Raw genomic sequence first — 16,333 nt, 5'->3', positions numbered from 1 at the left:
AAGGAGTCTTATTTGGTTTAAGTGGTGTTGGGCGATACAAAGAGTTATAATTTAAAACTACCGATACCAATTAGCACACAAAAGTATAGCGGTACTGTTGACTCAAAATTCCCATACCGCCCAACCCTACATAGTTACCGAATGTAATCGGTCGCCGATAATGGCGATTTAAATGTCCTTTCGAAGTTGAAAATAGCCCATTTTGATCACTAGAATAGACCCACAAAAACACTCCCAATTATATTTTATTAATTTTTCAAGTAAACCAGAAGCTTTAGATAAAAATGCTATCCAAGAGTTACCGTTCACACTCCTTAGATGCTTGATAATAGACAACTTCTGTCCGTACACCATCGCTAAATTCACTGCACAAAAATGCGAATCATACCGTACGGTATAGTGTATTTTAGTCAGAATATTGGAACATAAAAACAGTTAATAATCATACTCGCTTTATTTACAAGTAAAACAGATGCTAATGATAATAATTTGTGCGAGCATAACAGTGTCACAGTCCATATACTTTGCAGAAATGATATGACATGTACTGATAATACACGCACTATACTACTGTACTACAGTACATGTACATGTAAACTCTACATAGAAACCCAAAAGTATAACATGTAGTGTGTGTGCGCCGACTGAAATCATTGTGAGTTGCAATTTTGTTGTCAAACCCTTACGAAGCATTAATTTGGTTCGTGTGAGATACGTAACGATACGCTATGACTTTTCGCTTGTTTTTACCAATCTCGATAAATTCTCCATTTTTATATTTTGTCCTTCCGTAGTTCTTTACGATGCGGAATAGTGTATCGGTATGTTCTGATATCATCGTCGCACTCTTCCGAAGAACCAATTTAGTCCGATTTACAAATGTAACGCTACGCGATGAGTTTTAGCTTGTTTCAACCAGCTACGTAACTAAATGCTCTACGGGCCAAAATTTCCGATAAAATTATTATAATTTTATGTACCGGGTTCCGTAGCAATTTACGGGTTCCGTAGCAATTTACGGGTTCCGTAGCAATTTACGGGTTCCGTAGCAATTTACGGTTCCGTAGCAATTTACGCGTTCCGTAGCAATTTACGCGTTTTACGGGTTCCGTAGCAATTTACGGGATCCGTAGCAATTTACGGGTTCCGTAGCAATTTACGGGTTCCGTAGCGATTTACGCGTTCCGTAGCAATTTACGGGTTCCGTAGCAATTTACGCGTTCCGTAGCAATTTACGCGTTCCGTAGCAATTTACGGGTTCCGTAGCAATTTACGCGTTCGTAGCAATTTACGCGTTCCGTAGCAATTTACGCGCGTTCCGTAGCAATTTACGGGTTCCGTGAGGCGTAGCAATTCACGGGTTCCGTAGCTATTTACGGGTTCCGTAGCAATTTACGGGTTCCGTAGCAATTTACGGGTTGCGTAGCTATCTACGCGTTCCGTATCAATTTACGGGTTCCGTAGCAATTTACGGGTTCCGTAGCAATTTACGGGTTCCGTAGCAATTTACGGGTTCCGTAGCAATTTACGGGTTCCGTAGCAATTTACGGGTTCCGTAGCAATTTACGGTTCCGTAGCAATTTACGGGTTCCGTAGCAATTTACGGGTTCCGTAGCAATTTACGGGTTCCGTAGCAATTTACGGGTTCCGTAGCAATTTACGGGTTCCGTAGCAATTTACGCGTTCGTAGCAATTTACGCGTTCCGTAGCAATTTACGCGTTCCGTAGCAATTTACGGGTTCCGTAGCAATTTACGGGTTCCGTAGCAATTTACGGGTTCCGTAGCAATTTACGGGTTCCGTAGCAATTTACGGGTTCCGTAGCAATTTAATGGTTCCGTAGCAATTTACGGGTTCCGTAGTAATTTACGGGTTCCGTAGTAATATACGGGTTCTGTACAGTCACAGTTTATGTTTTAGTGAAAAAAAGACCGAATTTTTCCACCCGTCTACATTCGGGCCACTGACCGGTCTTCAAGAATCGGACTTTCACTTTGGAATAGATTCAATTAAACTTACATTAATTGCTTTAGCTTAGAGACAAAATCATTGTTAAATTGAAGGTATTGGACACTTTAACTATTATATAACCATGATCTAATGGGATTTTAAGGAAGCTAAAAACTTAACTTTCAGTAAGCTTAAAAACTTAAATTTCAATAAGCTTAAAAACTTAACTTTCAGTAAGCTTAAAAACTTAACTTTCAGTAAGCTTAAAGCGTAATAATTATGTATTACGTGTCCATATCTTCAACGTACTCATCAGTAACGGTGGGCATTCGCTGTGTAGGCGTCTGACACGCCACAAACGTATATACGAGACTAATAGTTTACCCCCTCAGTTTTCGTTGTTTTCGATAAAAGTAGACGTTAAAAACGGCCGTGGTAGTACGGTTAGCAGTATCATGAGTACCCCGGTATGCTTATTTGTAAAAGGTAATCTACAAAATATTTCATGATTACAATATGCCCCGGCAATATGCATTGTCCCGGTGCATTGTATGACAGTCTGCAGTATGACTGTGTGTGTGTCATAAATGTGATTGCATGGCATGAAATCCCATATTACAACACTCAACACTGTTATGTGGCAACACCCTCAATACTACTGATTCTCACTCATATTTAGGTAAATCAGCAATGACATGAAATGGAGTAAACACATTATAAACAATGTCACTAACAGCGTTAGTAACAGCTCTGCAAAAGGGTATTAGGGGTGATCTGCAGAAACTTTAGGTCCTGTTCACAAGATGTCAAGTCAAAATTTATATACCTCTCGCTGGTCCGACCCAAATGTATGGCTCTGCCTCGTGGCACCCAATTACCAAACAAGATATGCATAAACTTGATATGAATCAACGTTCAGCAGCCAGGATGTGCATGAATGATTATTCGAGGGAGTCCAGTGTTACCAGCATGTTGAACAACTTGGAATGGACAGCTAGACCTCAACACCTGACATACAATCACTTGGTTCTCATTGATGTTCAAAATTACTCACGACCTCGTCGACAAACTCGACATAGACTGGAAAAATCACCATCAGCCCCAACGCACACTTTTAAACGGACTCATGCTCTTTCTTTTCAACGTTTGTCTACCAGATCCCGCATTTATGATTTAACCCTTCTCCTCTCCACTACATGTATGAAGCAATGGATTTGGAACGACCTCCCACACAACGCCTTGGACGCACCTACTCTGACAACATTCAAATCAAGACTCATCAATCACCTGACTTCAATGGACTAATCCAGACTTTAAAATTAAGCTGAATTTATACTTGATCGCTTTTGCAGAAAAGCGATTCTCACGCATGCTCAGTGTTTACTTACATGTACACTTACTTACAATTTGGCGATTGCCCATCGTTTTCCAAAAGCGTTGAACATCGCAATCGCTCGGCGATCGAGTATAAATTCAGCTTTATCTTTATGCTCCCAACCAATCAATCTAGCAGTCTTGGTCATGTCAACTCTAGTGTGATGCAGAATTCACTGCTTAATTGGAGTATAAATGATAGATCCAGAAGATTGAACTTATGCTGGTTTCATACTTTCCTGCCGCTTGCCACTTTGCCGCTATGAGTATGAAGATGATTTTGCTTCACTGCGCAGCCGTGCCAGAAATGCTAGCAGTGACCAGCGGCAAGCCGATATATCGATCACTCCACCGCTTTGCCGCAGCGGCAGCACTGCTGGGAGTTGAATTCAAGTTAACTCGGAGCGGTGCCGCTCTGAGTCTGACGTATTATGAGAACAAAATACGATTTTTGAGCGGTGCTGAGCGGCAAGAGTGGCTTTCAGCATGCTGAAGTGCAAGCGGCATGATGAAGCGTCACGCCGCTCAGCGGCAGAAAGTATGAAACCAGCATTAGACGGCATTGCCATGTATAGATGGTGTATGGATGGTGAGCTTGCACTACCGTCTACTACAGCTCTTGCAAATGCAAGTCAGTGCAGGGATATACCGGATGATTGAGAATGAAAATTGAAATGGGTTAGGTAAACCTGCGCCAATGCAATAGAAATAAATGGAACATCGCCCGATTGAGAAAATTAGTTATCACACTATTTTGCAAAGACAACTCCAACGTTACAAGTACAGTATACACATAAAAGTTTTAAGCTTACCGAATTCGCACAGTTCGAAAGACGACACATGTGTACGTGTGTTTTGGTACGGCCGGTCATGTGTACATGCACAGGTCATGGGTCAACACAAGGCGAGGTCAAGTCAACATGTTACAAAACAAAATAAACACACACACAGCAGTGCAGTGTGTAAAACAGCTGTGATATAACAGATACAGTATACAGTGAACAAACGTTGCATGTTTAGATATTTTTACATGTTTAAGAAGCTCACTAGCAGGAGGGAAGTGAAGGGTTTCAGGGAGGGACAATGGACCTCTCAAAAATCGCCAACAATCTGGTCAGGAATGTTGCCAATAATGAGGTAAGAATTTGAAGCTAGCCTTTTGCTTTGTGACTTTACAAAATAAGCTTACCATGTCCATGACTCAACATAATCAGTGAATGACTCTGCTTTGGTGACTTGATGTTTTCTTGTCAAATCAATATAAAGCTGAATTTATAGTCGATCAGAAAGCGATGATGCTTTTGCATAAATGATTTACATACATGTACAAGAGCATGGAAGTAATAGACACCATCGTCCATGACAAGAGTTATCACGGTGATAGCGATTGCAGACATCAAAATAATAATATTCTAAATACAATGTAAATGCCGGGGTAAATGCCACAAAATACATTTTTAGAACATCCATTGCTGTCTGAAATTATATTGCTTTGAATTAATTCATCACCGAAAGTTAACAATTGAGAAAAGTAAAATGATTAGCAAAATAATAAAGATCCTGTTCTATGTTGAAAATTATTGGTTCAATGCATTCACGGAATCATGTGTCAAGCGACATTGCTGGACAAAGCGACAAACCTACAAAGATATGCTGGAAAGTTGAGATTTCTTCAACTTGCAAACACCACATTGTTTTTGCATCAGTGATTTGTATTGATTAATTCAGTGACCACAGACGAGAGAGATACACCGCATGCAATCAGTCAAAGTCTCAGCATCACCCGATGAGGGCCAATTGTTCCATGAAATGCGACAGGCGAGACTGCTACACAATTACAGTGTATTTTCACGGTCTATCGCATAATAGCAAAAGCACGCAATGCTGGTGTGATCGTTAGACATGGCACAATCGGCCCTCATGAATATGCGAGAACTCACATCATACAATGCACAGGGACTTTGACTGGTTGTATGCGTTGTATTGTCTGTATCTCTCTCGTCTGTGGGCTTGACGCTCTGAAAATGGAATTTAACAGTGAGCATGCGTGAGAATCACTTTTCTGCAAAAGCGATCAAGTAGCGTAGCCTAAATGTATAAGTTCAGCTTAACCCTAACCCGCCTGAATACTACAAAATACTACTCGATATATGCGCTGTTCGTGCATGCATCCCACGTGGTGTGATGATGCAATCGCCCTAAGTGATATATAGGCACGCGGTTTCAGCTGGCCAGCGAAGCCCAAGACCCGTGGCAAAGTGTCGCCGACCGAGTGCTTGGCATGCGAGGGGTCTCGGGTTCGAATCCCACCCAGAGCAAACAACTTCTTTCCTTCTTTTCTCTCTTTATTCTTTCCTTCTTTCCCTTCCCGTCGCCAAAAAGCCCTTAGGGCGTTAGGGTTAGGTTACCACTATCGAAACTCAGTATAGGCTTCCTTAACCCTAACCCGCCTGAATACTACAAAATACTACTCGATATATGCGCTGTTCGTGCATGCATCCCACGTGGTGTGATGACGCAATCACCCTAAGTGATATATAGGCACGGTTTAAGCTGGCCAGCGAAGCCCAAGACCCGTGGCAAAGTGTCGCCGACCGAGTGCTTGGCATGCGAGGGGTCTCGGTTCGAATCCCACCCAGAGCAAACAACTTCTTTCCTTCTTTTCTCTCTTTATTCTTTCCTTCTTTCCCTTCCCATCGCCAAAAAGCCCTTAGGGGGTTAGGGTTAGATAAAGCTGGTAAATGGGTAAATTGTTCAAATTCAGAATTTAGTAGCTCCACTCCAGCTAGTATGAGCCGACTACCGTATATCTATTTTTAAAATCAGTTTTATTTCTATATGGTTGTGCATGAGCTGCTTATTTCTTCTGTTGTACTGAGCTATTTAATTCTCTCTCACTTTAATGGACATATGGTGAATAGAAATGATGACTAAAAATAATGAGGTTGTGTCACTGAGCTGAACTAATGAATAAATTTCCTTTAGTGCCATAGCGGAAACACAGCAAGATAAATGTAATTGTAAGAAAGTAAATGTAAACCTGTATTTTAGATACATTGTAGGGTATATTGTGCGAGCACAGCCTCCCGCACAGCCTATACATTTGTACATGTAATTTGGCCTAATTTTAGTTCACTCTATAGACCCAGGCACTTTTTAGATTCTGGAGTGCAGTGTGATGTGGGGCAACAAATATGATTAAAAAATTTGGTTGATATCCTCCAACAATATCTCTCTCCTCTTCATGACCATGTAATCAGCCTGTTAAAAATTTTTATAAAAAAATTCTTGAGAGCACTGGGCAAAAAAAAAAAGAAGAAACACTCACCCTACCTCATTTTGCCCATTTTCTGAGTGTAAAAGACAGCCTGAGAAATAACAGGCTGTACTATCAGATTTGCCTCTTCTAAAATTTAAAAAAACAAACATGCAACTTCAGAATACAGGCCCAGAGCTGAATGTTTTTAAAAACATTGGCAGCAGCAGCAACATTTGTGGAAATTTCAAAGCAACATCTTTTGTTTTACACAAATTATATACCGTAGTACATAATATACATACATGTATGTACAGTGTAATTGTAAGCTGTTTTGTGTACAGGTGGGATTTCCCAATATTGTAAGAGAATATTCACATTATGACATACATGGTGATTGGTGCCTTACTCAAAAGGAAAGTACTTTTCACAAAGAATACTATCATAAATTGAAAATTGCTGTTTTTGTTTTTCCATTTCAGATGGTAAAATTCTCAACTTTCTGGGAGCAGCAAACCTGTGTTGTTCATATGCTGAGACGATTTGGATGACCCTTGTGTCGGCTGGGTGCAAAGGAGCTTAGCCTCCTAAAGCCCCAGCTTGAGAAGCACAATGTGCGTCTCATTGGGATTGGCCTGGAGGAATTCGGGTTAGACGAATTCCAGGAAGGCAAATATTGGGATGGGGGTAAGTATTTTATTTGTGTTGATCAGGATTGTAAATCTGGGACCAGAATTGGATGATGGTATTTATTTCAGCATAAAAAAGAACAATAAACAATTCAGGAGGGGGTTATCCCTTAAACCCCTTCCATAGCTTATTCTCCAGACGGGCCTCCGTAAATGTTCAATGTCACACACAACAAGCGCTCGCTCACCTGGTCAAGGGACAGATCAATTTTCAGGAAATGGATCTGTTACCCATTATATAGATCTCTGGTTGATTGCTGTCCTGGGGGGGGGGTTCGACTTTGTAAGTGATGGGGATGTGCGGACAGCAGTTCGAAACTAGGGGTCTTTCAGAGAGAGCCTATAGACACTGAAAAAAAGGTGGGGTCTATAAGTGAGAAGGCCTTAGAAGGCCTTAAAGGGGTCTTTCTATGAGACTGGGGAAAATCTTACCAAAAAAGGGAGTCATTCTGTGAGACTGGGAAAAATTTTGGGTCAAAATATAAAAGTTGATACAAAATTGTCAAAAATTTTGCAATTTTTGGGACACATTTACAGGGGCCCCTTTTTAAATAACATGCACTAAAAAAGGCTAAGAAAAACAGAACATACATGTAACCAGTCAAATAATTATGCAAAATTTCCTGCTCGCTATGCTCACATTATTTTGAAAACTAACAAATTTGGCTTGTGCTAAGGGGAGGTGAGCAAAGATTTTTTGCCAGGCCCAGAGAAGTAAGCAATTTCTGGCAGCCTGAGAGGGGAACCAATTTTTGGCATGCCATAAATTTTACCCCCCCAGCTCATATTTATTGCACAGCGCCTAAAGGAGCATTTTGTGAATTTAGCATTCCTGAAAAAAAATGTCCCTTTAATGATAACATTAGATCAAAAATTTTTACTTTTGTTAAAATTTTAAAATCTAAGAACTAAAACAAAGTGAGAGCAGCTGAATCTTAAATTTCAAAACTAATTACTCATTCCACCCCTTGTAACTCTCAGGTTTTATACAAAAAACGTGTGAACATCCATATAATGAAATTATGAACTGTTATATATTCCTTACAGAATTGTACATAGATGCAAAGAAACAAACCTACCAAAGTATAGGCTATAAACGTTATGGCTTACTGAGTGTACTAGCTGCAGCTATTTCCAAGAAAGCTAGAGAAGCTCTGAGTAAGGTGAGTATCCTATGATGGAAATAAGTCACTATTACTATTAGTTAGCAGGTGAGGTTTGGGGGTAATTCGGATCATAGTCAAGGAGTCTGTATAGCCCAAACATGCAGACTCTAAGACTAGGTGTAATCCGTATCACCCGTCAAACTGAACCTAATGACTTTTCATACCATGCATAAAATAGAAGTTAACTTGGCTGCCACCAACTTCTCACTGCCAATTTAGTTTTCTATAGCTCTGGCTGCATTGTTATAGCTCTCTGTGTATTCTTTGGAGTGACATGCAATTTCTTTGGCTTTTGTAAAAGTGGCAAATCTTTGTTTCAATGTGGGCATTGGCTTTGTTGCCGGGCTGGTTGCTAATTAGATGTGCAGTCGCACATGTTCTTCCAGAGAAGATGAGCTAAGATTATGTGATTTGTTCAGTGGGTATGATATGGGATATGTAAATTGAGGTGTTTATCCAATGAAATAGTATGATATTACCTAAAGATCTGCAACAAAAAGGGGGAAATTGATATTCAGTACAAAAAGCAAACCTCGGCATAACAATAGCTACTGATAAGAAATCTGAGCAAATGAGAGCTACAATGAAGTTTCTTCATGTAATGTCACTGGTTGCTCCAGGGTCACTCCCCTGGATTTGTCATGTGGGTGGTGGAAATCCGTATTTAGCACAACTAGACAAACAGTTGACTGTTACATAATTTCAGCTACTAGTATTGGGCAAAAAAAAATATAGCTGGCCACTATTTTAATTTCATGCCATTGGATATCACAGTGTCATGTTACAAACTGTCACAATTTAAGTTTAATATGTTCCAAAGTGAGAAAAAAAGTCATGAGTGTGGCATCAATGTAAATTTAGGGTAAAGGGCTTATTATGACTATCTGTCACCTCTCAATTCTGTCTGTGGGGCACTGCAACCATTTACACCTATCAATCCCAGTGTGTGAATGCACAAGCATTTTGTTTCTCAAGCTATTTCTGAAATGAATTCCATATTGAAGGAAGCTGTAATTTCCAGAAGCCATAATATTTTACTCATATTACTCATGTACCGGTATTTTGCATTTCATTTTTTTTTCTTGCAGTCCAAATTATGGGGTATCCAAGGTAACATGAAAGGAGATGGCTTCCAGACTGGTGGCACATTCATTGTTAATGCTGGTAAGAATCTGGGAGTATCTCCTATCTTCATTTTAATTATTAATGCTCTGCATGCTAGCCATAGGCTTTACATAAAAAATCTGAGTTTCGAGATATTTTCTCAAAATATCAAGAACTAACTCAAGAACCACTGACCCAATACTATGCTTGTTTGTACTTAATTTAATGCATTTTTCATGCTGATTCCAAATATGGTCATGAAAATTTACAATTCTGAAATTTTTTAATTTGAAAAAAAAATTGAAACTTGTCGTCTGCAGTCGACACTGGTGTGGAGAGAGTTAAGCAATTTGCATGAATCGTTGGAAATGACGCAATCAGAAGGAAATGATTATACACCAGTTGTGTCATTAACTTCCAGTGCCTAAATTAATTGTTAGTTGCATGTCGTAAACCATCACAAAAAGTTGATTGATTATGTCCCAAAGTGAGAGAGAAATTACCAATTCTGATTCCTGTCTGGCTTTACTGTGTACATTTAAGCCCATAGAAGTACACACCGTTAGAAAGTGTATATTCTAAGGATGTCAGTTATGCAATTGATGATAACAGTAGGGGTATACAAATTACTAGTTTTTACTGTTCTAATAATATGTGATTGTCCCCATCAATGGACTGCAATGTGAGCATTTTCACGTTTTGAGATATGGCTCAGGCAAATTCTCAAAATAAGCATTTTTTTAAAGCCTTAATGTATGATTTCCGTCAAATTTTAATTTTGTTATTCTTTATTCAAAATGTTGAAATAATATTAGTAATAACTGCCGGGAAGGGTTGCTGTACATTTTAAGTTGAAATAACAAGGTAAAGTAAAAGAAACCCCACTGGTTATTTTGGCCATTTAACATGCACAGTTCTATGGGACGACATATTATCATAATTTTTTTAATTATGATAATAAGTCGAACTTTGCTCTGTTGACCTACAAACACAACAAATTTGGCTGATTCCATTTAGGTGCAAGTTGGGACATGTGTAAACATTACAAATATGCAAAAAAATTAGGTTTGGAAAAAAAAAAACAATTTCATATTACAATGTATAAGATCGTACATTATGGCTTTAATACAATGATATTACATCCATGTTGCTTATTTGCAATGTACATGTAAAAAATCATTGAGAGTTGAGAAATCCTTTGTTTTCTATTGTTTTTTGAGAAGTTGCATGCATATGGGCCATATCTAAAAAAAAAAGACATTACAGCTCATTTGTGGTGGATGGTCACATGCCATATAGATTCGCCTTGGTGCACATGGGCTCCTTTGCATTGGGCTAAATTTCATAGCTCCTTCCACTGAAAATCCCAACAAGAATTTAAGGGTCTTTGCCTATATTTGCTGGTGGGATTTTTACAGGAGGGCACTTTTAGTCTATGCCTAAAATTTCAGTTATGTCAAGGGAGCCCATAGCACCATTATGTCCTGGTTATTTTTGAAACTCAAAAGGTGAGGGCTGACAATCTGTAAAAGGAACAGCATTTCAAGAACCAAATTAATTGTTGTTTTGTATGTATTATACAGGTGGTGACAAAGTCCTTCTTGACTTCAGACAAGAGTCTCCAGGAGATCATGTAGCTCTTGCAGATGTCCTCAAAGCATTGGGTATAGATGAACCTGTTCCATCACTACCACTTGCAGGTGGTGATGGTGCTGCTGCAGCAAGTGGTGGTGCTGCTGAAGAAGAGGGATCAAAGGAAACCAAAGAAGGAAAGAAAGTAGAGTGCAATGATGATGTTTGCCAGATCAAGTAGATGTGACTGGACATGTTATAATTGTAATTGGTCAGTTTGTATTGTTTTGGTATGTCAATTCAAAAACTATTGCTAGTGCTACCCCAGAGGTACACTACTTCCCAGCTACTTTGTGGCTACTCCAGAGGAGAACTAGCCCTGTTCACAAACCGTGACACCTCTCGAATGGACTATTGGTTGAATATCTTGGATCATCATAAGTATCAGAGTACATCACAGAGCCTGTGCTACTCTAGAGTGACCAGTACAGTACTGGTGTATGCACTGTGCTTGTGATTCTGATGTGTGTATAGAGTACCCACACAGGTACTCTAACATCTCAATGAAGTAGCTGGGCAACAGTGTACCTTGGGGTGGCAGCATTAGGAATCTGGCAGTGTAGCTGTCTCAATCTGCAATCTTCTTAAAGTATTCACTTATATGATGAATGGCCTTGGTCACAGGTATATGAGACAGTTATACGCAACAGGAACATGGCCATGCAGTACATGGGAATGATACACAGCTTGGCCCCTAGGGGTTTGCTTATGGCTACTCAAATAAGTGTCTCTCTGGGTATATCAGATTCCGCTTCACAGACTTCCATAATTGTCCTTTTCTCAGAAGATGAAAAGAACGAAAAATGAGAAGTAAAGCATCCATTAGGCCAAAAAAAAAAAGGTTTGTCTCAAAGCTTATGGCGTGCATTTGTAAAATCGCATCGATTTGACAAAAAAAGAAATGCGGAAATTTGTTTTATTTCAAAATTTTTTTTTTTTTTTAGTTTTTTCCATAAAAAATCGGCGAAAATCAGACTTTTTTTCTCAAAATACCATGAAAAAAGTCGGGAATAAAATTTTTTTTTAAAAATCGCATTTCGCATTTGTTTTTAAATTTCTCGTGAGCTTTGAGACAAACTTTTTTTTGGCCTTATCATCGTAAATAATTTAAGGAAATTGTTTTTGGATCAAAGAAAAGTTTAATGCCAAAACTTGACTTGATTTATTTTAGCATTTCCATTACATTATCATTACATTATATACCACATATAATATTACTAATAAATGCAGCAAGACATTAGAAAATATTTGAAGTAAAATGCATACCAAAACTTGAAAGTACAATGCAAAGGATAAGTCAAGGAGCTTATAGAAACTTGATTCCATACGGGTTTTTGTATTCACAAATATTTAATCCTTAAAACATGCCCTGTAAATAACTTGTCAGAAAGGTGCTGTAAGTGCAGAGTCTATTCCTGTTGAAATCCACACCCCCTATGGAAGACATGACCTTAAGTCTCCCAAACAGGGAGTGTGAATTTCAAAATGAGGTTAGCTTAAGGGATCTGGAATGAGCGGTTGAGCGTTTCGACAGTATTTTTTGTGGGACATGAGAGCACATCAGACATATCAAATTGCATTCTGAATACGAAGAATGTCTTTCTGATATCAAATAATTTTCATTTTTGAAATTCACAATATAATACAAATTTTATGACAAATTATTAAAATTTGATATTTTTCACATTTTTGATATAGAACAGTCCTCGAAGTAAATTTAAACAATCCAATGATGTATTCTTAAAGTGTATGTAGCTGGGAGGAAAAGCCGACGATCAATTGAAAATGTTGACCTTTCAATATTGAAGATATGGATCTAATTTTTTTGGTGTTTTGTGAAAAAATCCATATCTTCAATACTGAAAGGTCAAAATTTTGAATTGATCGTCGGCCTTTCATCCCACCTACATAGTACATACACTTTAAGTACATATTATCAGATTTATAAAGTTTACTTTCGAGTGCTGTTAAATATCAAAAATATCAATTTTTAATAATTTTCCCTAAAATTACATTGCGAATTTCAAAAAATCAAAATTATTTGATTATTTATCAGAAGGACATTCTTCGCATTCAGAATGCAATTCGATATGTCTGATGTGCTCTAATGTCCCACAATAAATACTGTCCAAAGATTCATACCCCACCCCTTAATGGGTGACTCTATTTAAAATCTACATCCCCTGTGTGGGAGATTAAGGTCATGACATGAAGGGGTGTGTGGATTTCAAATCGAATAGCCTAATTTACATGCTGTTTTACTTAAATGTTTCATTACCCATATTAACAGGTAGAGAGAACCCCAAGGATAACCAGGAACATAAAACATCCAGATTCACACTGCCATAAGTTGAAAGGAACACACCAGCAATCACAACATTATGCCTTATATGTTAGAAAAATAATTATCAAGCATGAATCACATGGTTTTATTTAAAACAAACTCATAGTGACCTTAAAAACAAATAAAAACAGCCATCTCTCACCACATGATATTCAAATTTGCTGGGCATCGAAATTGCCTATGGCAACGTCCCAGTAACACTATGAAAGGTGATGCGATTGAGCACAAATAACCATGACGTCATTGCTAGAGGCAATTTTGGCGCAGGAATTTTGAATATCGCGTGTTGCGAGCAGGTTGTTTTTATTCGTTTTTATGGTCAGTATGAGTTTGTTTTCAATAAAACCATGATAATGGTTTTTCTAACATATAAGGCATAATGTTGTGATGGACGGAGTGTTCCTTTAAAAACAAATTAAACTTGTACACTTTTCCACACAACTGGAATACTTTGACCTGATCCATATTCCAAGATCATCTTAAAGATGAAAGGATGTCACACATCTAAATATCGTCATCAAATCTATTAGCAGGATATTTTAGCAGTGTTAATTTTGCACAATTTTAACTCTTACAGTTTCAAACAGCTACCCAAAGACCTGTGTGGGTTAAAACATGGGATTTTCAATTTGTAGTTCAGAAATTAGTGCAAAAAGCTAGAAAACAAAATTTGCAGAAATCTTGTCTGAAGTCTACTCTTTAAGAAGTGAGGTACAATAGTTGTCTATTTTTTAGTTTATATACCTCTTTCTGATTTGGATGGCTTGATATCAGTTATCTGGCTGTGTGATGTTGGGATCTTGGACTCAGATCCGGGTAATCAGTTAAGTGTAGAAGTGTAATTAGCTCTCATAAAATATGTTTGAATACTATGCATTTCATGCTGAAGCAATCCCTATATCAAAGTTTTGACATCATAAAATGGACCAATTTAGGGGCTTTGTATGAGGGGTGTGTGTTGTATGTGTGGGATATGCAATGGGCATGCCTGATACCATCCATATAATATGTTAAAAACATTTTATTATTTAATTATTGCTATTATATTTGATTGTAACTGAACAACTACAAAAGTAATTAACATAATTTAACTATAAATCTACAATAATTTTACGTACATAATATGACAAATTTGCAAAAAAATATTATATTCTACTAGCATTGGAATACCATTTGAAAGATTTCATCTTTGATTGATGACGTTGCTATGACAAACTCTGATATCAGAGGACGTAGTGACTGATGCCGTAACTAAGATGTAAAGCTTCATTATTTCAATGCTTGCAGAGTAACAGAAAATAAAATATGCATTATTAAATTTATTTCTTTGTCTTTTAATTGTCAATCAATAAGGTTTTCATAAGAATATGCAATATTATATATAAGTAGAGGTGCCTGGGAGCAGGTTCTTAGCTAGAAATTGAGGGTTGCCTGTCATTTGAATAAAATTGCCTGTCCTAATTTGACCTTTAAAACATTTACCAGACATCTATAGCCCATTGGGGGTTCAAAGAGTTCAAATATGTGCTGATATGGCCTTGATCTACAAATTGGGTCTACTAAAAAGATCAATTAGCTTCTCAAAACATACAATTTATAATATAGCATCTGTCAAAGGCATTAATTTTGCCCGTCCCAGGAGCAAACTGGCCGTCTAAAATGACGGCCAGATGGGTGGCTAGCTAAGACCATGCCTGGGAGAGATGAGGGAGAGGGGCAATGCTTGAAATAAAGCTGGATCAGATGCCCCAGAAAATTTATTTTGGAGATTTGCTAAAATGCCATCCAGTAGACAGAAGCCCTTGTAATTTTAATTGTGGGGAATTTGGGTCGATCCTTCATGTAATTATTTCGTGTAAGCTAATCCTAACCCTAATCCTAACCCTAAACTAACCCTAACCTTAACCCTAACCCTAATTTTGTGTAAAATTACATGAAGGAATAACCGGAATTTGCAGGAAGGATTAAAGTTATACAAAGCAGGCTGGCTTGGCTGTAAATCATCTTCTAAAGCAAAAGTCTCTTTCTTAGTTTTATTTTAATAACTAAAAGCTATTTTAATTAGCAAAAAAATAAGTTTTAGACATGAAATCTCCCCCTCATTCTAAAATAAACAAAACTTGTATACAACTTCAATTGCGCATATTACAATCACACAGGCCCGTAGCCAGGATTTAGCTTTAAGTTTGGATATTTAATTATTTTCTTTATTTTCCACCCGGGTAAGCCTAATGTCCTTTCCTAATAATAATCTATTGTGTTTTTTGTGTTTCTGGCCTTATATCATCTTGCTTTTGATCCTGTGTCATATACTGGGGTACCCAAAAAGGTGGTTTTGTTACATTTTGATGTGCAGCTTGGATTTCAAAACACTGTCTCTTGAGTATTCCTTCACTTAGAAGATTCAATTAGGTCTTAAATTGAGGCTAATTTATTCTAGATTACTCATGTTTTTATCCTGTTTTAAAATATTTTAAAATTATTTTCTTACGACGTTTGGCATGAAATGTGCCAAGGGTGGCTGAGGATTAGGGGGAGGGATTCATATCGTAATTTGATTTAAAACCCCCATTAAAAATTTGAATCTAGTAAAAAAATGTCTAAATGGACTCCCAGACATCTAAACCAAGTAAATAAATACAGAAGTTCATTTAAAAGACTAATACTTGCTCAGAATGATTGTAAATGTGGAAAGAGGTGGGGTTACATCCTCCCTACTTTGTGATTGTTTTTGCCCGCACTCTCTCATTTTTGAACCGATTCCCATAAAAAAAGGTGTCAAAATGTTCAGGAGGATAAACCACTTCAAATGAGATGTG

The 16,333-nt window shown here is 37.8% G+C and overlaps 1 pseudogene; it reads left to right on the top strand.

The window, feature by feature from the left end:
- The first annotated feature begins 4,288 nt into the window (after positions 1-4,288).
- Positions 4,289-11,993, top strand: LOC140137754 (prostamide/prostaglandin F synthase-like; annotated as a pseudogene).
- The last annotated feature ends 4,340 nt before the right edge of the window (positions 11,994-16,333 follow it).

Source organism: Amphiura filiformis, chromosome 17 (genome assembly GCF_039555335.1).
Source record: "Amphiura filiformis chromosome 17, Afil_fr2py, whole genome shotgun sequence".
NCBI lineage: Eukaryota > Metazoa > Echinodermata > Ophiuroidea > Amphilepidida > Amphiuridae > Amphiura > Amphiura filiformis.
This window is presented reverse-complemented; position numbering and strand designations above follow the sequence as displayed.